The sequence below is a fragment of the Cibotium barometz genome, chromosome 61, assembly GCF_041138505.1.
Source record: "Cibotium barometz isolate CiBa-2024 chromosome 61, ASM4113850v1, whole genome shotgun sequence".
Taxonomy (NCBI): Eukaryota; Viridiplantae; Streptophyta; class Polypodiopsida; order Cyatheales; family Cibotiaceae; genus Cibotium; species Cibotium barometz.
In genome coordinates, this window is record NC_141106.1 from 1 (window position 1) to 24223 (window position 24223).

Consider the following 24223-nt stretch of genomic DNA (forward strand, 5'->3'; position numbering starts at 1 on the left):
AACCTACCCAACCCTACCCTAAACCCTAACCCTAAACCCTAAACCCTAAACCCTAAACCCTAAACCCTAAACCCTAAACCCTAAACCCTAAACCCTAAACCCTAAACCCTAAACCCTAAACCCTAAACCCTAAACCCTAAACCCTAAACCCTAAACCCTAAACCCTAAACCCTAAACCCTAAACCCTAAACCCTAAACCCTAAACCCTAAACCCTAAACCCTAAACCCTAAACCCTAAACCCTAACCCTAAACCCTAAACCCTAAACCCTAAACCCTAAACCCTAAACCCTAAACCCTAAACCCTAAACCCTAAACCCTAAACCCTAAACCCTAAACCCTAAACCCTAAACCCTAAACCTAAACCCTAAACCCTAAACCCTAAACCCTAAACCTAAACCCTAAACCCTAAACCCTAAACCCTAAACCCTAAACCCTAAACCCTAAACCCTAAACCCTAAACCCTAAACCCTAAACCCTAAACCCTAAACCCTAAACCCTAAACCCTAAACCCTAAACCCTAAACCCTAAACCCTAAACCCTAAACCCTAAACCCTAAACCCTAAACCCTAAACCCTAAACCCTAAACCCTAAACCCTAAACCCTAAACCCTAAACCCTAAACCCTAAACCCTAAACCCTAAACCTAAACCCTAAACCCTAAACCCTAAACCCTAAACCCTAAACCCTAAACCCTAAACCCTAAACCCTAAACCCTAAACCCTAAACCCTAAACCCTAAACCCTAACCCTAAACCCTAAACCCTAAACCCTAAACCCTAAACCCTAAACCCTAAACCCTAAACCCTAAACCCTAAACCCTAAACCCTAAACCTAAACCCTAAACCCTAAACCCTAAACCCTAAACCCTAAACCCTAAACCCTAAACCCTAAACCCTTGCTGCTGTAGGCCTAAACCCTAAACCCTAAACCCTAAACCCTAAACCCTAAACCCTAAACCCTAAACCCTAAACCCTAAACTTTTTCGGCTTTGCCAACAAAATCCCGAGCTGAAGCATATACCTAGACCTATGATTTGCTGGAGAAATCTAAGGAATCTGCGCTCCTATCTTGTTAGATCAAGGTTTCGAACCTCTAATTTGTAACTTTCTATTTTTAGTAAGTACTATTTTTAGCGTGGACCCACCTTTGTAAAGCAACCCTTGGGAGCATCGGCTTAACAGCATATGAGACCTCCCATGTTTGGTTCTGCTATCGGGAAAACCCTCCACCTATTTTATGCATCTCTCTAGTCTTCTAGTTACCTTATGTAACTAATTTTTGCATGTAGAGTCAACATGTCCACTCTAGCCTAATGGTTAAGGCTTGTGACTCTAATGAAAGAGGTCATGAGTTCAAAACCCATAGCTTGCATGAGATGCTATAGAGCTTCTTTTACTTGTTTAGAGAGCTCTACTTATCCGATTCGAGCGCCGTTTGTTGCATTGGGTTCTTCATGTCCTAAGCTTGCTTTTTCACAACAAAAGGCTGAATTATCCCACATGCAAAGAGGCAAAAGCTAGCCCTCCCTTCTCTACATAAGGGAGAGCTCTCATTCTTGTAATCTCAAACTTGGGTGTTCCACTGAAGAGCTCATTCTAGAGCGAAACTAGTTTGGAACTACACCCTCAAGTTAATACAAGAAATCGACTTTTTTAAGTCTTTTTTGTCTCTTAAATCAAATCAAATTTTGTCTTGTGTTTTGTGTATGTTAGGCACTTAGTCCTTTTTTGGGCAAGTAAAGTGTCTTTCTTGTGTGTGTGAGTAAGGCCATTGGTTTGGTGCTTAGTAAGAGGCACTTGGTCATTAATTTGGCTGGTTTAGTGTCTTTCTGCTGAGTATGCTCCTTCGATCTGGCATAATGTCATATTGCGTGGCATGCTAAGTGTCATTTCGATTGATGCACCTTCCCTTCCCCTTACCTTTATTTTTGAGGGCAACTAGTCGTTCTTTTGCGGCAAGTTGTTGTCCCCACGTCTTAGCCTTTGGTTTGGTGGACAACTAGTCGTTCTTTTGCGGCAAGTTGTTGTCCCCACATCTTAGCCTTTATTTTGCGTGGGCAACTGGTCGTATTTTTCGGCTAGCTATTGTCCTCGTGAGGTGGGATTTTGGACTTCTTGGTCATAGTGCGTGGCCATCTTAAGTTCATACTATTCACACCTCAACACCATATCTTACATACACTTCACTTGACTATCACGTAACCGGCCCCCCGAAAAATTTATTTTTTGCTGCCGCAGCTGCTTTTAGCTGCCGCAGCTACCGGTTATTTATCTTTATCACTCCACAACCGCACACCTGAAAAAACCCTAAACCCTAAAACCCTAAAACCCTGCACCCTAAACCCTAAACCCTAAACCCTGCAGGGTTTAGGGTTTAGGGTTTAGGGTTTAGCAACATCTAAAAGACTCCCTCACTCTGATTAAAGAGTTATCTGAGCTTCATCTACCACAAGAAATTATCCTCTTCACATTTGATGTGGAATCTCTGTACCCCAGTATTCCCATCAATGAAGGACTGCATGCCCTCAAGATGATGATACAGGGTGACTTCAACCATGTAGAGCTCAACCTCATCATGACAATTGCCTCTCTTGTTCTCAAGAACCACTATCTTGAGTTTAATGGCACTTTTTGGCATCAAATCAGAGGCACTGCTATGGGGAGTAATTTTGCTGTTGTCTATGCCTGCCTTTTTCTATGTTATTTAGAAAACCTTCAAGAACAGGTACATCCCACAACAGAGCTACTCTACTACAAAAGATACATTGATGACGCTTTAGGTTTTTGGCATGGGTCTCACACCACTTTGCTTCAACATCTTAGCAACTATGCAATGGATCTTCAGGAGCATATCAAGATAACACATGTCATCTCCAATTCATCTGTGGATTTTTTGGATATTCACCTCTTCAAAGGTACTAATTTTCAAACCACAGGAAAGCTTTCTACTAGTTGTTTTCAGAAAGAGCTGAACAGGTATCAATACCTCCCTTTCTCTTCCTGGCACCCTAGTCATCAAAAGGAATCCTTCATCATTGGAGAACTTAAGCGTTATGTCATCAGGGAAAGCACGCTTCAAAGCTACATCAAGCTAAAGCTTTTGTTTTTCCAACGAGGTAGAGGATATCCGGATTCTCTCCTTCGGAAAACTTTCAGCAAGGTCAAGTACAATATGCGAACAGCTCTACTTCTAAAGGCTTCCAATCGAGAAACCTCTTCGAGTAAGCGGATCCCCCTGGTTCTTAAGCTTGACTACTCCAAGTACACCAAAGCTTTAAACTTGGGGGCCTCCCTAAACCCTAAACTTTTTCGGCTTTGCCAACAAAATCCCGAGCTGAAGCATATACCTAGACCTATGATTTGCTGGAGAAATCCAAGGAATCTGCGCTCCTATCTTGTTAGATCAAGGTTTCGAACCTTTAATTTGTAACTTTCTATTTTTAGTAAGTACTATTTTTAGCGTGGACCCACCTTTGTAAAGCAACCCTTGGGAGCATCGGCTTAACAGCATATGAGACCTCCCATGTTTGGTTCTGCTATCGGGAAAACCCTCCACCTATTTTATGCATCTCTCTAGTCTTCTAGTTACCTTATGTAACTTATTTTTGCATGTAGAGTCAACATGTCCACTCTAGCCTAATGGTTAAGGCTTGTGACTCTAATGAAAGAGGTCATGAGTTCAAAACCCATAGCTTGCATGAGATGCTATTGAGCTTCTTTTACTTGTTTAGAGAGCTCTACTTATCCGATTCGAGCGCCGTTTGTTGCATTGGGTTCTTCATGTCCTAAGCTTGCTTTTTCACAACAAAAGGCTGAATTATCCCACATGCAAAGAGGCAAAAGCTAGCCCTCCCTTCTCTACATAAGGGAGAGCTCTCATTCTTGTAATCTCAAACTTGGGTGTTCCACTGAAGAGCTCATTCTAGAGCGAAACTAGTTTGGAACTACACCCTCAAGTTAATACAAGAAATCGACTTTTTTAAGTCTTTTTTGTCTCTTAAATCAAATCAAATTTTGTCTTGTGTTTTGTGTATGTTAGGCACTTAGTCCTTTTTTGGGCAAGTAAAGTGTCTTTCTTGTGTGTGTGAGTAAGGCCATTGGTTTGGTGCTTAGTAAGAGGCACTTGGTCATTAATTTGGCTGGTTTAGTGTCTTTCTGCTGAGTATGCTCCTTCGATCTGGCATAATGTCATATTGCATGGCATGCTAAGTGTCATTTCGATTGATGCACCTTCCCTTCCCCTTACCTTTATTTTTGAGGGCAACTAGTCGTTCTTTTGCGGCAAGTTGTTGTCCCCACGTCTTAGCCTTTGGTTTGGTGGACAACTAGTCGTTCTTTTGCGGCAAGTTGTTGTCCCCACATCTTAGCCTTTATTTTGCGTGGGCAACTTGGTCGTATTTTTCGGCTAGCTGTTGTCCTCGTGAGGTGGGATTTTGGACTTCTTGGTCATAGTGCGTGGCCATCTTAAGTTCATACTATTCACACCTCAACACCATATCTTACATACACTTCACTTGACTATCACGTAACCGGCCCCCCGAAAAATTTATTTTTTACTGCCGCAGCTACTTTTTGCTGCCGCAGCTACCGGTTATTTATCTTTATCACTCCACAACCGCACACCTGAAAAAACCCCTAAACCCTAAACCCTAAACCCTAAACCGGTTGCTGCAGGCTCACTCTTGAGGGAAAGGCCCTTGCTTGGTTTTAGGCACTAGAGGCTTTAGACAAATCTTCTTTACGAGTTTTGAAAGAGAGATTCATTGCTGCTTTTTCCTTGATGGCGAGACTGAGAGTGTTAGAGACTCTGTAAATAGGATGAAGTAGTACATTAATCGTTGCCCAGAAGATGAGAAGCCCACCCAGAGTCGATTAATTTCTCTCTTCTTAAAAGGACTCAAAAATTCAACACTGCACACACATCTCTATGCAAAGAAGCATACAAATTTCAATGAGTGTTGCCATGATGCTATGGATTTCACAGATAACTTCAAATTCCAAGATGGTATTGGCCCTGAGGTGCAACCTAGAGATCAGTGGGGTGATGACCAAAGTTCAGGGTCTAGCGCACTAGTAAATCCAGACCACATAGCTAACCTAGTACTAAGGAGATTAGGACAAACCTATCGCCCACCCATGCAGCCACAACAACAGCAGCAGAGCGAATGAGGAGTGTACTACCTACAGGTCCTCATCTTTGTGGAGCATGTGGCGGTAACCATAAAATCAAAGAATGTAATATCTTTTCTCCTCTAGTCATAAACCAACCCACAAAGAAGTGGTGCCAGGCCTGTGCTTGGAATTATACCCACACCACACAGGAATGTACTCGAATTACAAGAATGAGACAAAAACGTGAACAGCAAAGGCATTAGGGGAAGGTTGAGGTCTATAGGGGCCCTTTAAGATGCCATGTGATTAAAAGGTTAATAAGGAAAAGGGCCAATCATGTGATGCCATGTATACAAAAATGTTGGGTGATTAAAGGTGGTCAAAAGATTCTCTAGAAGATACCTTTTTGTACTTTTCAATCCCAAAGTGGGGAGGAAGTTTTTGAAATTTTGGACATCCATAACTTCTACATATGAGCTCAAAATTTGTCGAAGATTAGAGATCCAGAATCTACTCGCTAAGTTTTTTCCATAGATATATCACATGATATGGTTTTGCCCACTCAATTTTAAATTCAATTTTGGTGAGAAACTTTGAAATTCAAACTTCTAGCCATTTAAAGAATAAGAAGGTATCTAAAGTCAAAGAAACTTAACATTTTAACAAAAAGTCATTAAAATCATAATATGGCAGCTTAAAGGGCCCCTATAGACCTCAACCTTCCCCTAATGGGTGCAGCGGCTCCACAAATGCATCAATAGTACACTAATTTTGAACGTAAGCCACCGATGGCACAAGAGCAAGCATGACCTGTACTTGGAGCTCAACCTCTTACTCCTAGAACTACTCCTGTGAGGTTTGTTGACTACGACAATTCAAATATGTGTAGAGACTTGGTAAACCCAAGCTATGTGGAGGAGGAATATGCATCATATTCATCCAAGGAAAATCTCTTTGAAAGTCCTGCATATCCAAGCCAAGCACTGGAGCCTCAACCAGGGGAACAAAATTCTTTGATGTTGCTAGGCGGCTACCAACCTAGGACTCCAGGTCCCTCGGGTCAATGGCAGCAAAGGAAAGTAGAAGCCAAACTAATGGGCCCCTGTTATGAGTGCGGAGAATCCCATTGGGCTCATGATTGTCCACATCGCCCAAGGCAAGCAGCTCGATCCAATACAACAGTACCACAGTTTCCACCAATTGAAAGATATTGTCTAGGGTGTTGTATAGAACACTTTCCAAAGGATTGTTTGCTGAAACCACATGAGGAAGGCACCTCTCAACCAAAGGTCTCACTCAACTTTGTAGAGACAGTTCCATCGCCACCTTCATCAGAGAATGAGGATGTCATGCTACTTAGATTCATGACTAGATCACAGACACCAAATGCCGAAATGTAGACTGATGAGACACCTCGAACTAGGGATGCAAAGGCAAATCTAGTGGACAAGACCCTACATTCCAATAGAAAAAGGACCACTAGGAGGAAAAAGAACCGCAACAAGCAAACTAAGAGTGCATCCCACTAGTTCTCAAGAAGTCTCTAAACAAAACATGAAGGATCAGGCTTTTACATCCCAAGAAGTGCATGAGGAGCATCAACCTCAACCTGGGCCTAGTGCTAAACAAGATGAGACTAGTACAACCGAGGATAGTTCTGGGGGTTCTGTTTTTGTGGATAAGGTGAACGAGACTCTAGATGCCATCATTGATGCTCATAGAAGTCGCATTGCAGCTTTATCTGAGCTACCCAAGAAGCTTCAAGAATACCCAAACCCTCGTGAGTGAGGAGAAGATCAATCTAGCTGTACATCAGCAACTCATTAAGGAAGCTCAATCAATACTTGAGGGCCCACCTCCACCTATCCCTCGGGGTCCAACCTCTCTTAAGCCAACATTAGAAACCATACAAGAAATGTCATCAAGTTGGGAAATGAAAAGTGAGCTGATCTCACAAGCTCATAGCGAGAAGTCTGCACCAATTGTTGACACCCCATTGAAAGAAGGCATTCTGCCACCACCTAGTCTTGCCTTCCCATGCAATGATGAAGTTATTAATGCTAACGAGAACATGGCAAATGAGATGTGGGCAGCAGTTCATGAGAAAGTTAATGAGAATTGTTAGAACATGAAGTCAAAGTGAGTGTTCTAGTGTGTCTAGAGTGAGTTTTATGTCTAGTCTTTGTGTAAGTGCCATGTGGCATATTGGGATTTATCCCATATACATGTGACACTTAGAGTGTGTGTGCCTATCCTATAAAGGCATTGTACTTTCTAGTCTTAGTAATCAATCAACATCAAGCTCTCTTGGTCTACATGTGAGTACTTTGGTTATCATTGCTTTGCACTTGTATCTTCATTATGTCTTTCCATTCGTTCATGTGCCTTCATGTGGTATCAGAGCCAGCTCCCTTTCTCCTTGGTCTTCCAAGGGATTGAGTTGAGGGAGGCCAAGAAAGAGAAGCCTCTCTCTCTCTTTCTCCTTGGAAGGCTGCCCTTCCCTCAACCCCTTCATGTGGAGTTGCCCTTTGATCTTCATCGCCATGTTTCTGGAATTGAGACCAGCGACCATTGTGATGGCCATATCTTTTGACAGAATCTGAATTTCAACTTGAAATCTGTAGCAAAGTTGTAGAGGACTTTGTGAACTTCATTTTTTTTGTTCTTTGCAATCCGAGGTTCTGGTGAAAAGTTATGGCCCCTACAAGAAAGTGACGAAATTTTTCCTGCGCGATTTTTTTTGTTTGCCCACGAGTTCCTGCTGCCCGTCATTTCTTGGAAGTTGCCCGCCACCACTCTTCCTGAAGCTGGTGCTTACTTCTCTACATTTGTGGAGATGATTCGTGGAGTTGATTCGATCTGATCTGCACAGCAGCAAGACATTGCTGATTCGTGGAGATGATTCGTGGAGTTGCTTTAACTTGATCTGCAGAAGCAGCAAGACATTGTTGATTCGTATTTCTCCTGCTGCCTCCCTCTTCCACAACCTGATCGGCATCGACTATCTCCTTCAATTTCATCACCTCGCAATCTGAAAATCGAAGTCTGTAGCATGTAAAATTTGGGGATTTTGCAAAATCTATGTAAATTCAGTCCTTATTTTCACATTTATTTGGAAATTTTGCTACATTAATCAAGATTGATCCAAGTTAAGGCATCATATCCGACATTGGGGACTCTTCGATCAAGGTTTTGAGAGTCATGCTATGATTGCTCCACTCAGCTGCTCCTATGGCCTTCACCGACATATCCTTCGGGGACATTTTGTGCTTCACCGACACTTCATTCGGGTGCACGAATGGGCATACCCATGTATGCAGCAGCTATGTGGAGGACATCTCTCATCGAAGAGATCTCATTTTCTTATTTATTCTATGTGTGCTTGGGTACTCTGCCTTGGGAGTCCCCCTAAAATGAATGCAAATAAATCATGTGTGTTGAGTCAATAAAGGTTCACAGCCTTGGATTGTCCTCCTAAAATGTTGTAATCTTTCCTGTTTTTTCGTGTCTGAGTCCCCACCATTCTGTTATGGAGTCAGGAGGGGGATGTATTGTGGAGTCATGTATTGGCTTTGATAGGATCTCAGGTTGTTCCAGTTGTCTAGACCTCTGAGTTGTTCATGCATCCATGCATGATGAGCCTCTGAGCCATGCTTGATGAGCCTCTGAGTCATTTGTACCATGCTCACTAGCCTCTGAGCCATGCTCACTTGCCTCTGAGATTGTGTGGGAACTATGTCTAGTTCTAACTTGGAGGTTGGTAGTCTGTCATTGCCATGTTCTGTTCTTGGCTCATTCCAGTAGTCTCTCACCTTGCCTTCATCGGGGGGTGTTAGAACATGAAGTCAAAGTGAGTGTTCTAGTGTGTCTAGAGTGAGTTTTATGTCTAGTCTTTGTGTAAGTGCCATGTGGCATATTGGGATTTATCCCATATACATGTGACACTTAGAGTGTGTGTGCCTATCCTATAAAGGCATTGTACTTTCTAGTCTTAGTAATCAATCAACATCAAGCTCTCTTTGTCTACATGTGAGTACTTTGGTTATCATTGCTTTGCACTTGTATCTTCATTATGTCTTTCCATTTGTTCATGTGCCTTCAAGAATATGTCCTCTATTATTTCACCTCCATTCTGTGAAGTGGATTTTACCAAGGGCACAGAAAACAACTTTAGACGCCCAAGCATCCAGGAGGAAGTTCAAACAATTGTTTCTCCTAGAAGTAAGCATAAACCTTACCATCTTATTTGGGAGAATATGAGAACTGTTCTCAAACCTTGAGGAGGATACCCTCCATGCATAGAAGGTTGACAAAGGAGATGGATATGGGTATCGTGCAAGCTATTTTGTCAGCACCAGTGGCTTGTACCTTACCTTTGCTTGATTTGATAAAGCTTCGACCAGAGTTGTGGAATGATATTGCCACATGTTTGTCAAAGCAGGTATTGCTACAAAAGGGTCACCATCAATGTACTATACGCCCTGAGACAAAGCATGGTATGCCAGTTCCTATCAACAAAGTAGGAAAATTTTATGAGGACGATCATGAAAATGCTACCCTCCCATTAGAAGTGCAAAAAGTAGCTTCAACTGCAATACTTGATAGTGGTGCAAGAGTGGGCATTGTGACAAGGTCCATTTGGGAAAAGTGGGGCAAACCAAAATACACGCGATTTTTAAGAAATAACCGCGTTAATACACACAATTTTTAGGAAATAGCCGCGTCAATACATGCGATTTTTATACTTTCATTAAAAACATATTATGATTTTGTGTTTTCTGGATTGTACATAGGATGTCATCAACCTCTTCAAGCAGTTCTGGGAAAGCTGAGACAATGCGTCATCGTAATCGCGATGTGTGGTTGGGACAACAGATCAAATGTATGTGTAATCGATGTCAAGGATGCATTGTACGAGCACGTCAAATTACCTTGAATCACATCTCCATGTATGGAGAATGGAATCAAACAGGTTTAGAGGTGAGTAGATGTAAATTGATGGTATTCAAATGACTCATGGTATCCAAATTAAATTAATAGAGTTGTAATATATAAACTCTAATTGAAGCAGGATGCAGTACCACACCCTAACATGGTGCCCTACGCGCGACGAGAGCACACAAAGCGTCGATGAGATGATGCTAGAGCTTTGGGATCTATTGTCAGAGATGAGTGGGAAAGGGATGACAATAGCCCTGCACCCCACAAAGTTGTGGAAGAGGAAGTGCTTGATGATATGGTGCGGAATCTTTTCAAGGATGATCCCAAAGGCATGGACGATGATGATATGGAACAAGAGCATCTTTACAAGGCTTCATCGACACCGGAGTTTGAAGGGTGCACATTCTCTGTTTTACGTGCTTCACTTGAACTACTCAATATACAAACAGTTTATGGACGGAGCAATGCAAGTCTTGACGCATTATTGAAGTAAGCATTCTAACTTACAAATTTGAATTAGTGGTTTAAGGTTTAGGATTTAAGACTAATTATAATTGATGATATTGAATGTAGGCTATTATCAAAAACGCTTTCAAAGGGAAATAGACTACCCACCTCAAGAGACATAGCGAGGCGCTATGTGACATCTCTTGGAGGATTGGATTATGATCGCATACATGCATGCGTCAATGATTGCATTCTCTTTCGTGGGACGCATAAGGAGGCTCGACATTGTCCCACTTGTGGTGAAGCAAGGTATAGAACAGATATGAAGAGTTTTGATGTACCTCGTAAAGTCTTGTGACACTTTCCTATAATTCCTCGCATCAAACACATGTTCAAGTGCAAATCCATAGCAGAGCTCTGGTCATGGCATTCCTCACATCGATCAGATGATGGCATGTGGAGAATTCCCGCAGACACTCCTGCTTGGAAGCATATTGAAGATGAGTGGCCCAGCTTTAAAACAGAGCCCAGAAACTTGAGACTTGGCCTAGGTATGGATGGAGTGCATCCATTTGGTTTCACAAGCACCGCATACAGCGTGTGGCCAGTTGTGTTGGTGAATTACAACCTTCCACCATCAATGGTGATCAAGAAGGGACATCTTATGTTATCTCTTCTAATTCCAGGGAAACATAAAGTCAAGCATATGGATGTTTATCTTGAACCATTGATTGATGAGTTGGAGGAACTATGGAGAGGTGTTGCGGTGGTGGACATTAGTAGGCCTCCCTCCACTCGACACTTCGACTTAAAAGCAGTGTTGATGTGGACAATGCATGACTTTCCAGGATACAGCAATTGTTCTGATAAGAATGCTAATTACCTCCCTACTCTAATACTATTGGCCATATATATTAATTATACATATTGAGACGCGTCAAAAAACGCGTGTATACACCCGTCCAAAAACGCGTGTATATCCGCGTGAATAGACTCTGTAGACAAGATACACGCGCTTTTACACGCGTTTCTACACGCGACCTGTGCAAAATTTTTTTTGAAAGGGACTGACCTTCGACAAAGTGTCCTTATAAAAGGTCCACTGTTGCCCCTGTCAGAATCGTTCACCCAAAATCGTGTGCACAGAAGCAAAAGGACGGAGACAAACCCAAAAAGCAAAGAGAAAATAGCATAAACAAATCTAAGGAAGGAGACAAGGCAAAGGACAAACTGACTCACCTCTGAAAAAGTGAGTCTTCTTTCTTGCTCGGTTTCCTCCCGTGTGTGCTCCTTCTCTGCTCCCTCCTTGCACTTAGGTTTTGTTTCTGTTGGAAGAGGCGAAAACGAAAGCAATGTTGATATGTTAGTTCAAAATCTTTATTTGGGGAAGGCGGGCTATTTTTAGTTTAAACAGACCGTCGCATTTATAAACGCGTGTATGTTCGCGTGTATGATAATTTAGCTGCGTTTATACACGCGTTTTGCAGGAACTACCCGCGTTAATACACGCAATTTTTAAGAAATAACCGCGTTAATACACACAATTTTTAGGAAATAGCCACGTCAATACATGCGATTTTTATACTTTCATTAAAAACATATTATGATTTTGTGTTTTCTGGATTGTACATAGGATGTCATCAACCTCTTCAAGCAGTTCTGGGAAAGATGAGACAATGCGTCATCGTAATCGCGATGTGTGGTTGGGACAACGGATCAAATGTATGTGTAATCGATGTCAAGGATGCATTGTACGAGCACGTCAAATTACCTTGAATCACATCTCCATGTATGGAGAATGGAATCAAACAGGTTTAGAGGTGAGTAGATGTAAATTGATGGTATTCAAATGACTCATGGTATCCAAATTAAATTAATAGAGTTTTAATATATAAACTCTAATTGAAGCAGGATGCAGTACCACACCCTAATATGGTGCCCTACGCGCAACGAGAGCACGCAAAGCGTCGACGAGATGATGCTGGAGCTTCGGGATCTATTGTCAGAGATGAGTGGGAAAGGGATGACAATAGCCCTGCACCCCACGAAGTTGTGGAAGAGGAAGTGCTTGATGATATGGTGCGAAATCTTTTTAAGGATGATCCCAAAGGTATGGACGACGATGATATGGAACAAGAGCATCTTTACAAGGCTTCATCGACACCGGTGTTTGAAGGGTGCACATTCTCTGTTTTACGTGCTTCACTTGAACTACTCAACATACAACATTAGGGAAAATTTGGACTCAAAAAGGGGCCTTGTAAGAGATCCCTTGGGATGGTGATGTGGACAAAGCAAGCCAATAAATCCACATATAATATTGGAGGGTACGTGCGTCATTTTTGAGTTCTTTATTCCATTAACTGACATGTAGGGTGTTTTTTAATTCAAAAAATGCATCTTAAGTATAGTTTTTTATTCCCACTATGGTGCCTTATTTTATTGAAAAAAGACACCACTCTATTCATTACACTTTTGAATGTAACGAAGCCAACTTTGCTAACCAAACTTGAACCGAACTTCGTCCTTGCAACCTATCATCTTGCATTGTCTCCCTCATTGTCTTCCCGACTGCACAACCACAACCACTCCAAATCCGAATTGTTTTGAGCGGGAGGTTTTTGATTTTCTCTTCTTCTCAAGGCGGCAAGTTTTGAAAAAGGATGGAAAAGTATTTGTTCTTCATGCGCCATACCTGCTTGTGCATGAATAACAATCCCATTTCTTACCTTTTTCAAGTGAGGGTTGTGCTTACAAGTACTCTGTACATTTTGGTTCATCCAGGATACCAACAAGTTTGTTTGATGGACAAGGAGGTATTATTTAGTGATGTTGTCTTTTGGTTTTAATGAAGCAATCTTCTTCAGGGGAGATAAGTGTAATATCTTTGGTTTTTTTTGGTTAAAGTGTGAGTTCATGATGCTTTTTGGTGTTGTTAAAGCACAAAACAATGCAATGGAACCTGTGCAGCAAAAGAAGAAAAAGGTGGACATCCACTTCCAAGTAGAACCCGATTATGCTCCCTGCTGTAAGAGAAATTGGTCTAGGCCAGCATGCGAAGCCCGCATTACTGAGCTTCGAAATGAAGGAAAGAAAAATATGGACCTATGGTTGGATGGTAGTATTTACCCACCAGATCCAACCTCCTCTCAATCTCCATCATTCTTTGGGTTGACAAGTTTCTTCAAGTTTGTGTGTGAGGGTGAAAATGGATTGCTTGGGAATTGCAAAAGACGGTTTGGCCAATGTCAAAGTATCTTTGAAAGACATTTGAGTGATAGAGATGCCAGGATAAAAATGCTTGAAGGTGAGAATTTTTACTTGGCATCGATCACAACAGCTTTGCAAGCTTCAAACGAGGACAAAGCAAAAGTTTGTGCTGGGTTACAAAAAGAGTTTAATCATTTGCAGCAGACTATTTGTAAGATGCAGGACACTATTAAGGAGAAGAATGAAATTTTGGCAGTTCGAGAAATCAACAATTTCACATTGGAGATTGAGAATGCACACCTTCGAAAAAAACTTGAAAAGTTCAACAGAAAATTGCAATATTTGAAAGACACGCCATTGGGTGCTCGATTACGCAAGAGACAGATCAAACCATTGGAAGAACTCAATGTTGGAGGTGGCCAATGGAAGCGTCGTGTAAAAAGCTTGCAGGTATTGGGATCTATAATTTCTTTGAGCTTAAATTTCTTTGAGCACTCACTTTTCAATTTCATCTTTAGTTCCTTTTTTGGAGATGGGGATTGGGTGTGGGGGTGGTATAGTTAGATGAATGGTGGACTGAAATAGCTATCGTTGTTGCTTCAGGATGGTCACAGATGTTGTGGGTCCAAAAGAGCAAGGTTCTGATATATTTGGCAAAGTTCTGACAAAAGACATCGTGGAGTCAGCAATACAGCATCCTAAGTTTGCAAGACTTCGATCAGACATAGAAAAGCAATCCTTACAGGAGGTGAGTGAAGCATTCACGCCTGCAGATGCACAAGGTATATATGACATGGCTGGTATAAGCACAAAGTCTTACAGAATTTTGTTTAATAAAGTTAAAGAGGGTTTCAATTGTAAGCTTGGAAAAAAAACAGTAATTCCCATTCCAAAACCATTTCACGTGAACAAAGCTTGAAATATTCTCAACTTGGGAATGGTCGAACTTGTTGGAGAGCCTTGTCACGTGTCTAGCACATTGACAGTGACTAAAAAGAGCGGGGAACAGAAAATCATAGAGCTTACAGAGTTCAACAATTTCATCATGGATGTTCAGAAATTACAAATGGCTATGGTGAAATTTTATGACATCAGTGTACATGAGTGCAATGGAAGGCTGAAATTTGTTTTGAAACTTGATGAGAGTGAGGTGATCAAAGGACAGAAGCTGGAAAGGGTTAGCATTACTTTAATGAATAGAGCTTTGGATGCAAGTATCAGTAATGCTGATGAGAAGCACTTTAGTGTACAATCCGAAAATGAGATTTGGTGGCTAGCTGCATTTGAGGTGACTCTGCTATCCATTTTTAAAAAAAGAATATTATGTTGCTATCCTCTTGTTATGATGTTGTAGACAATCTAATAGTTGTTGTTAACAGGTTCCAACAGAGACCCATGAAATTCTAAAGTGGTACTTCAACCAGACTGAGCTTCCTTCCACTATCCAGCAGCAGTCGAATGGCGAAAAGCTTTATGTAGAAGGATATGGTGAATATGAGGTTTAATGGCACCTGGCTGCAGATCTTAAAACCTTGAAATACATGTTTGGTATTTCCCAAGGAGCAATGGCCAAGTATCCTTGCCTGTATTGCATGATCGAACGAGGTGTCTCCAAAGGAGGAAAAGAGAGAGAATGGAAATGCCTAAATGCAATCAGTAATAATAGGCGTGAACCCCCAAATCGTGATGCTCCAGGAGTGGATCCTAATTGGGATCCAATTCTTCCTATCCCTTTGATCAGAGTTCATATTTGTGTTTTGCATGCACTGGTTAGAATAATTGAGAAACTAGTCTACATGTACATCGAATTTTCATGGAATATAAAACCAGCAGTAGAGAGTGAAAGAACTATTAAAAAAATAGAGCAATTGCTTTCAGATGCATGTTTACATTGTGGTCAGGTGAAGATTGAGAAGGACTTGAGAAGATCAGGGAAGACCGGAAATGTTCCTAGCAAACCATGTTTTGGAGGTGCAAAAGCCAGAAAGTTCTTATCTAATCATACCCAGAGAGGTCATCTGGGTACAGATTTTGAGGTGTGGAGGAAGCTTCATGCAGCTGTACCTGATCGAGGCTCTTCAGGACAAGCAAGGGTGGCAAAGGCCAAAGCGTGGTTGGCACTTGATCGCCTAGCACCTTTGTTGCAAAAAGCAAGGTTTGAAGATGGGGATGTTGAGAAATTTGAGGCAGTTGTGATAGAGTTCTACACTAGCTATGAAAAGGCATGGGGTGCGACAAACTTGACACAATACATGGTTATTACTTAAAAACCTACAGCTTTGAGTTTTTTTTGTTGTTCAAAAAATATTGTACGATACTAAATGTCTTGTTGTTGTTGAGCATTTGTAGCACATTTTGCATGCACATGGAACCTTTTTTGCGGAAGAGTTTGGAAGCCTTGGGATTTGGTCTACCCAAGGCATGGAAAGATCCCATTGGCAAGCACGTTGTGCCTATCAAGGGCCACTCAACATGGAGGAGGAATAAAGAAAAGTAATCCCATGAAGGAACTATGTCAGTGGTGGTATAGGCGGATTCAAGTGAGGGCTCGTGTGAAGATCAAACATGCTGAATCAGCTGTGTCATGTGCAATAAGAAAGGTTCAGGCTGAACGGAGACGTTCAATATATGTCTCCTCACAGGGAAAGCAGAATCATGCTGAATGGCTAAGACAACGACAAAGACAGGGCAGAGTGTGGAAGAAAATTGATCATTGAAATACATATTGTAAAACAATGATGTAACTGTGAAAGATTTTAAAAGAACAAGAGCTTTCATCTATGTCCCATATAAATGTTTCCAATATATATACATTTCATAGTTTTTAATGGTAAGCAAGAAGAGTATTGAGAAATATGAAGAAACTTCTTAGCAACTGGAACAATCTAAATTTGTTAATCTGGAGCAGAGACTTCCCCCAGCGGAGCCTTTTTTGATGACGTTTCTGCATCATCTTCTTCATCCTCTATCAATGGCACAACAGGGACCTTTGGCCTTGCTGTTCTAAGAAGATGCTTCTTCCCGCAATCACTCAACAGATTAGGATTTGTGATTCCACATGCCAACCCGTAAGCAGCATATGTTAAATAATATTTACATCTTAACGAATATACTCCAGGTCCCTCTCCAAAAATTCAAACAGCTGCTTGCCGCTCCAGAAGTATTGCCTTGTTTGCATTCAGCCTTAAGTGATAGCCACCTAAATACCTGGATAGAGTCTTTATCGCCATCAGAGGAAAACTTGCATTGTCCTTGGAGAAGCTAGCGTGAAATATCACAATTTGAGGGAATTTTAGGCAATGTATATATGTTCCTAGTGTCGAATCGTGGCCCAGTCCCGCCATACGCTTGCCTGAAGCACGTTTGAGGAATGTGTCTTCATATATTTCCAACTGAAAAAATAAAGGAGTATTAGCCAGAAACAACATCACCAAACATTTTAGGACAAAGTTGATAAAGCCAAATCCACAACAAAAAAAAACTAACCTCTTGGTTCTCATCTGCTTCAAGCAAGGCGTCTTGCCATAAATTAGTGCTCGAACTAGGAACGGTTTCTGCTGACTTATTTGGCACATCCCTAAATCCTCCCATGTTGGTAATATTCAGTCTTTCCCTTGCTTCTTGTAGCTCTTCCTCTGTGGCATCTTTTCCTTCATATCTAAGGGCATCAGCATAGATCATCTTTAGTGTTGCTGCAGCAGATAGGAACTCGGTGTCTTTCACATGGCTATCCACTAGTAAGTACTTATCTATCCCATCATCATCTACAAAATTGTCATCGACCTCCAGATTTTGGGCTATGAAAGCTATGCAATGGTCCTCCCTTAAGTTAAATACATGTTGTATGTCTGTCAGCAATATATACTCTGAATCTCCTACTTGGTAGGAGGGGAGTAATGGCGTTGGAATGGGGGAGGAGTCATCTGATTCAATCACAAGCTGACCTATATCACTGTTTTGTTCTCTAACTGCCTCAATATCAACTGCCGAACTGAGCTTCCTCTCTTCTTCAACATTGAACTTCTCAATCACATGAGGAGTGTCCTCCTCTTCAGCAACATCCTCAACGATGGGACTAGCCTGACGAGAAATCGTGTCTTCACTTTCATTTGTTGCATGCGGCTCTGTACATTCTTCATCTGTTAATTGCACGTTCATGTGCAAGAAGCATAAGAAGGCATAAGAGTATTCCATCAAGCGGCATTTTCTTTTGTGAAAAGGCCATAGCAAAGCTCTCTTCTTATCACATGGTATCTTGTGCCAATCCCTGTTTAACCTCTGCTTCTTCTCCGGCGACACCTTGAGATTAAAATGAATGTGATTTTTCCCATCAATCATCATTGGTTCTTCATTTGTGAGCTCGTCAAACTCTTGCTTTGCCCATGATGGCTAGAAAATGTATCCTCCAGAGAAAAATCGCAATTGAACATCAACGAAGTTGCAGGGTGCAAATCATGATGTCGACATTTGTAGAGGAAGTCATACAACAGAGTTGCAAACACCATATTGGGGAATATGGGAATTTCTCACAAGTTTGGGACATGTGGTCAAAAGTTTGGATTAAACATAACTTGAACACCACTAATCCAAAATGAGCGCTTTATAGCTCTTTAGATTCCATTTTTCAAGCGCTTTCCAATGATAGGTCATATGATAGGGTTTTGAGAAACTTACAAACATGTTATCCATGTCCCCCTTTTTTAAGTATTCAAAAATGGGAATTGGGAAATTCCCAAATTCACTAATATGGTGTTTACAGGTGTTTCTTTAATCTCTTCGTCCACATCAAACTCGACTTGAACTTACGCCATGGCTGAATTCAAGGGTGTAGATAAGACATGGAAAATATTAGTTCAAGCAATGAATCAAGAAACAGTCGATCTTAAACAACAAATCTCTGTGTGGTGTGAATGGATTCAACATAACGCGAGAGGAGATGCCAGAGGAATCCAGGTATTCCTCCTTGCGTTGTAGTGAATCTATTTTCCCTAACGCAAATAAAATTGCAGCTAAGTCAAGGACCTCTTCTCGCGTTATGGTGAATCGATTCACCATAATGCGAGGAGGAATATTGTGCTTCCTATGGGACCTTCGCTCGCATTATGGTGAATTGATTCACCGCAACATGACGACTTTATCATCCTTTGGCAATGCCTCTTACGTTATGGGGAATTACAAATAAAGATAGTCCTCCAGTATCCATACTGAGAGAGGAGGTGTCAAACGAATTAAAATACTCTTCTTCGCAGTCAATTCACCATAAGGCGAGGAGTCATAGGTTTTCAATTCACCTTAACACGATGAAAAGACAAAGCAAGAAGTTCTCCACGACTGAAACCAAAACAACGAAATAACAAAAGAAGAAGGAAGCACAAAAGAGATAAAAATACCAGGAAAACGAATTGTATACAAACGTCGTAGGAGATGGAGATGAAGGAGGTTGGAGGTTTGTCTTTGACGTTGGATACAGGAGGATGATTGATGAAGGAGGGTTGGAGGAGATAGTCAGTCGTTGATGGAGATGAAGGCCGTTGGTGGGGAGATAAATGAGAATACGAACTCCAAGAGAGGCAATAAATGAGATGAGTATCCTAGAAAATCCGTTTTTAATGCTACGCGACACGTCAGCGCCGCGTTTTCACCCGCCATTCCATGAATGCCACGTGGTAGCCCGCCGTGTACCTAGCACGTGTGCAAGCTATAAAGTTTAATCAAAGCCCTTTTTAATGCTATGTGACACGTCAGTGCCGCCTAGTCGCCCTGGCAGCCCGCCAGCACGTGTGTTCGCTCTAAAGACTAATCAAAGCCCTTAATCACGCCACCTTTTCGTCCTCTTATCGATTTTGCCTTGTCCGTCCTACTGCTTGCCTCCAGGTGACTTCCGACTACCACCACAGTACTGAACCGATTTTCCACCTCCTGCACGACAGTCTCCATCCATTCTCACGCAAGAAATGTAAGTTTTTGTATACTACTTGATTGTTTTGTAAGTTTCTTGTATATTGCTTGTTTGTTTTGTTTTTTCTTCGACTGTTTGCCCTGTGCCATTGTTTTTTCTTCGACTGTTTGCCTTCTGCCGTGGTGATTCGATTCACCTTAAAGCACACGACGGGCCATTAGAATCTCAATACGCTCCATGTCTTATGGTGAATCGAATCACCATGGCAGAAGGCAAACGTAAGAGATTCGCGATAATCCTCCTCCCGTTGTAGAAAATCGATTCACTATAACGCGAGGAGGATTGTTTTGCTTTGACTGGCCCTTAGACTCGCGTTATGGTGAATCGATTCACCATAACGCAAGACCAAGGGGCAAAGGATTCACGATAATCCACCTCTTATTGGTGTCAATTAATTCACCTCCTACACGACAGTCTCCATCCATTCCCACTCATAGAATGTGATGAAAGTGTATTACTTGATTGTTTTGTGAGTTTCTTGTATAATCCTTGATTGTTTTTTTTTTCCTTTGACTGTTTGCCCTCTGCCATTGTTTTCTCTTCGACTGTTTGCCCTCTGTCATGGTGATTCGATTCACCGTAAAGCAGACGACGAGTCATTAGAATCTCAATACTGCTCTATGTGTTATGGTGAATCGAATCACCAAAATGCAAGCCGGAATGGTAAGAGATTCTTGAGAACCCTCCTCCCGTTGTAGTAGATCGATTCACTATAACGCGAGGAGGATTGTTTTGCTTTGACTGGCTCTTAGTCTCGCATTATGGTGAATCAAATCACTATAACGCAAGATCAAAGCTCAAAGGATGCACGATAATCCGCCTCTTATTGATGTCAATGAATTCACCATAATGCGAGAAGGATAATTGTGTTTCTGTGGGCCTTCATCTCGCGTTATGGTGAATGGATGCATTATAACGCGAGGAAGTGCATATTGCTTTCTTGGCCACCCTCTCTCGCTTTATGGTGAATTGTTAATCGTGTACTACTGAATAGCTAAGTTTTCTACTTTTTCTTGCATTTTCAGATGGCTCGTGTAAGGCATACAGCTAGACCCATTGACAATGCAACTCCCTCATCTACTACTGGTGGGAAGAAGATGGGCGTTCTGAAAGCCTCAAGATCCAGGAAATCAAGCAGTCCTTCCCGATTGTCCAAAACGCAGCCTAGACTAAGGCGTTTCGCAGAGCATTCGGCAGCCCTGCGGGAAATCACAAAGTTTATGAACCGCTGCTATTCCCAGATTGCCTTTCCAGAGGCTTGCCAGGAGAATTTGTGAGCAGAATGGAATTTTGTTTAGGTGGAAGGCATTGGCCCTGTTTTGCTTGCAGGAGGCCACAGAAGATTGGATGATCGAATTTTTTTTGGATAGTTACATTCTTGCTACCCATGCACACAGGGTGACAGTAATGAACAAAGATTTTTTCAGCCTAGTAGCCCTTCATTTCAGATACGATAAGTTACTTAGACCAGTTATGTTTACTGATGAACGAATGTTACAAATTTTGGATGTCCATCCTGTACAAAAAGTGAGAATTGAAGAGGTGACCGAGGGAGGTCCAGATTATGAACATCAGACTCGGGCAAATTTAATGACAAGCGCTCAAAGGGAACATCAAGCTGCAATGCTTGCATTGCAAACAAAAAGGGAAAATGTTCGCGCACTCCATGCCATGAATCGGGAGGCGCTGCAATTTTTATTGCCCGAGTTCTATGTACCCTTTAATATTAGAGGGCATAGATGTTATTTCCCGATTCATGCTAAAGAAATCAACATTTTGTTTGATCCTAAAACTGAAGTCAACGACAAAGTGCTCAGATGTGTTTTAAGGTATACTCTTTTCTCTGTCCTCCCACAATTTTTCATTCTTGGCTCTTAAAGTTTATGCCTCACTCTTGATATGTTTCCTTGTGAAGTTTTGTTATTTCGCAATTGCCCGAGGATGTACAGCAACGAGTGTTCCAGATTGATTCACTGGTCTCAACACTGTTGCTAGTAGAGTCAGTTCCGTACCTCGATGTGCTGAACTGGTTTCGGGAGGTCCAGCTGGACGATGCCCGAGTATTTTTTTTGGCATATCATGAAAAGTGAGTTTGTCTCTCTATCTCTCTTGCATGATGTTTATAGGAATCACCGTACACGAGTTATATAGTGCTTCCTTTGGATTGAAACTAATAGAAATCTATTGTGCAGTTCCCATTGGAGTCTTCTACTAGTCGACGTGCAAGAAAATGTCATTTACCTTGCAAATTCGACATCTGGTGTCCATGGAAATGTTTTGCTGTAAGTAAAAATCATTAAGATACATATTATTGTTTGAGTTAGAAGTTTGGATTGATCAGGATAATGATTGGTCTCTGTTTACAGTGGTGTCAAGAAACTAATGGCAGCTTACAAGAGCCTCAGCATGGACATCGACACCCTGGATCGATCGACCATCCGAAGGGTTAGTGTCCCCAAACAAGAAGATGGCTACAGCTGTGGGTGGAGGGTTGCACTTACTGCAATGTTGCTGCTACGAAGCATTTTTTAGCTCCCTTCAGAGGATGTAAGCGTTTTTCAGCTCCCATACGCATGTGTGCTCTTGTTTATCTTCTTATATATTGTCATGTTGATCTTATTTATGCCTTGATGAATTGTGATGGCAGTTTCCATCAATGTCTCGCTACGTGGACCTAGACGTCCAAACGTTTAGGGAGGAAACGATTGCGAAATTGATCGAGGTCGTTGAAGTTATGCCTCCAGATGGGCCAGTGGACTTCATCCCGCCCAATCCACGAGGGGGGATAGGCCCCCCTGAGCCTCTTACATGGGCTCCATACTTGGGAGAAGAGCCATGGCTCCATCTTGAAGCCGATACCTATGGGTTCCAGTAATAAATAGTTTTTTTCTTCTTCCAACAAATGTACATTTGTAAATATGCAGCTATACATGTACATTTATATTTGTTTGCATAGATCTAGTGTTATTGGAGAGAGAACATCAATTGTAAATACACTTTTCATTTGAAAATCAGAGGATCAAATTTGCTACTGTGTTCCTTCACTGCTTGCTTTCTTACTTTAAGCCTTTTTTGTGTACATAAAAATTCAATTGGGGAATTTTCGCCTTCATTACATTGTTTTAAACAATAAAGCATTACAAAAGCAATGTTCTGAATAGATAAGTTTATTGCATATGGAAAATACATTGTCACCGTATACATGGTCACATCATATATCTTCTAGTGCCTCCAATTCATGTGGGGCTGCAACATCTTTACAAATGATCTGATGCTCTCTTCTTTTACTTAGCTTCCGACCATCGAGCTTGAAGCAAAATTGATCTGGAGGATTCTGAATAGCTACTTCTAATTCCTTCCTAACATATTCGAGAGTCCAATTCTCTTCCACTTCCAATGTCAAAGATGGGTGACCCTGTCGAATCATAACTATATCTATCAAGCAAGAGTGGCTACCATCTCTTGTATCTTGGTCCATGCTTTCCCAGTTATTGTTGATCCATCGCCACCTTCTATAAGTAAATGACATGCACAGATGTTGCCTGGCAATATAGTATCTGATTCCAAAATATCATTAGGATAATTTTTCGAGTATAATCAAATAAGCGTTGTAACTGTTTCACAAAAATACATTATAATGTTATAACACTCACCAAAATGCAACGTCGGAGGTGTTCAATCGACATTCGATCAAATCATCTCCCTTTGATGATTTCACTCTCCAACCTTTGTCAAACAAATGATCAAGCCAGGCTTCATCTATATCTTTGCACATAAAAGTTGTTCTAGTTTTTCTCAATTGTTTACAATCAGAAAATAAATGAACAAAGCATGCAATTGGAACAAACAAACTTAAGTGCACATTTCTTGCACCAATGCTAGGCTTCATAGCACATTTAATATCATTAAACATTTTGGTCGTGTATGACCCTATCACTTCTGTGTCAAGCAATCGCCACTCAGGACTATCAAGTGCGGGCAACGAAATACGTTCCAACTTTCCATGTCGGCTTGATTGAGTGGGCAAGGTATAAAATGAGTCATAGAAATATATTCTACTTCTTGCGAGATCACTTGGTGCACGACCTTCATATTGAAGTTCCCCCACCTCACCATGTACGACATTCAAGAATCCCATCAAGCATTGTGCAGGCTCCCACTCCTAAAGATTGGATGGGTACAAATCTGTGCAAGGCAGAAAAATGTATATCAATCACCTTATTTGCAACATTGAAATACAAAACACAAGCACTTACAATGTGGTCTGTGTCTTGGAAGTCCTTCCCCAATGGTCCCACGTTGATCTCTTTTTACATGAATACATGCTGGATAAACACTTCTTTGACAGTTCTCCCTCCTGGTGCCATCTTAAAGTCAAGGATCCTTCCTTTCCAATGTTTGGCCAAGTCTTCAGATGCCTTTCCCTTCACTCGGTAGTGGCCTTGTTTTCCTGGCTGCATAGTGACCCAAGAGTACTTCCTGTATACTTGGGAAATCCATTCTTTGTTCTCATCTTTTATGTTATATAACACAACAGATGAGATACTTCTCCTTGC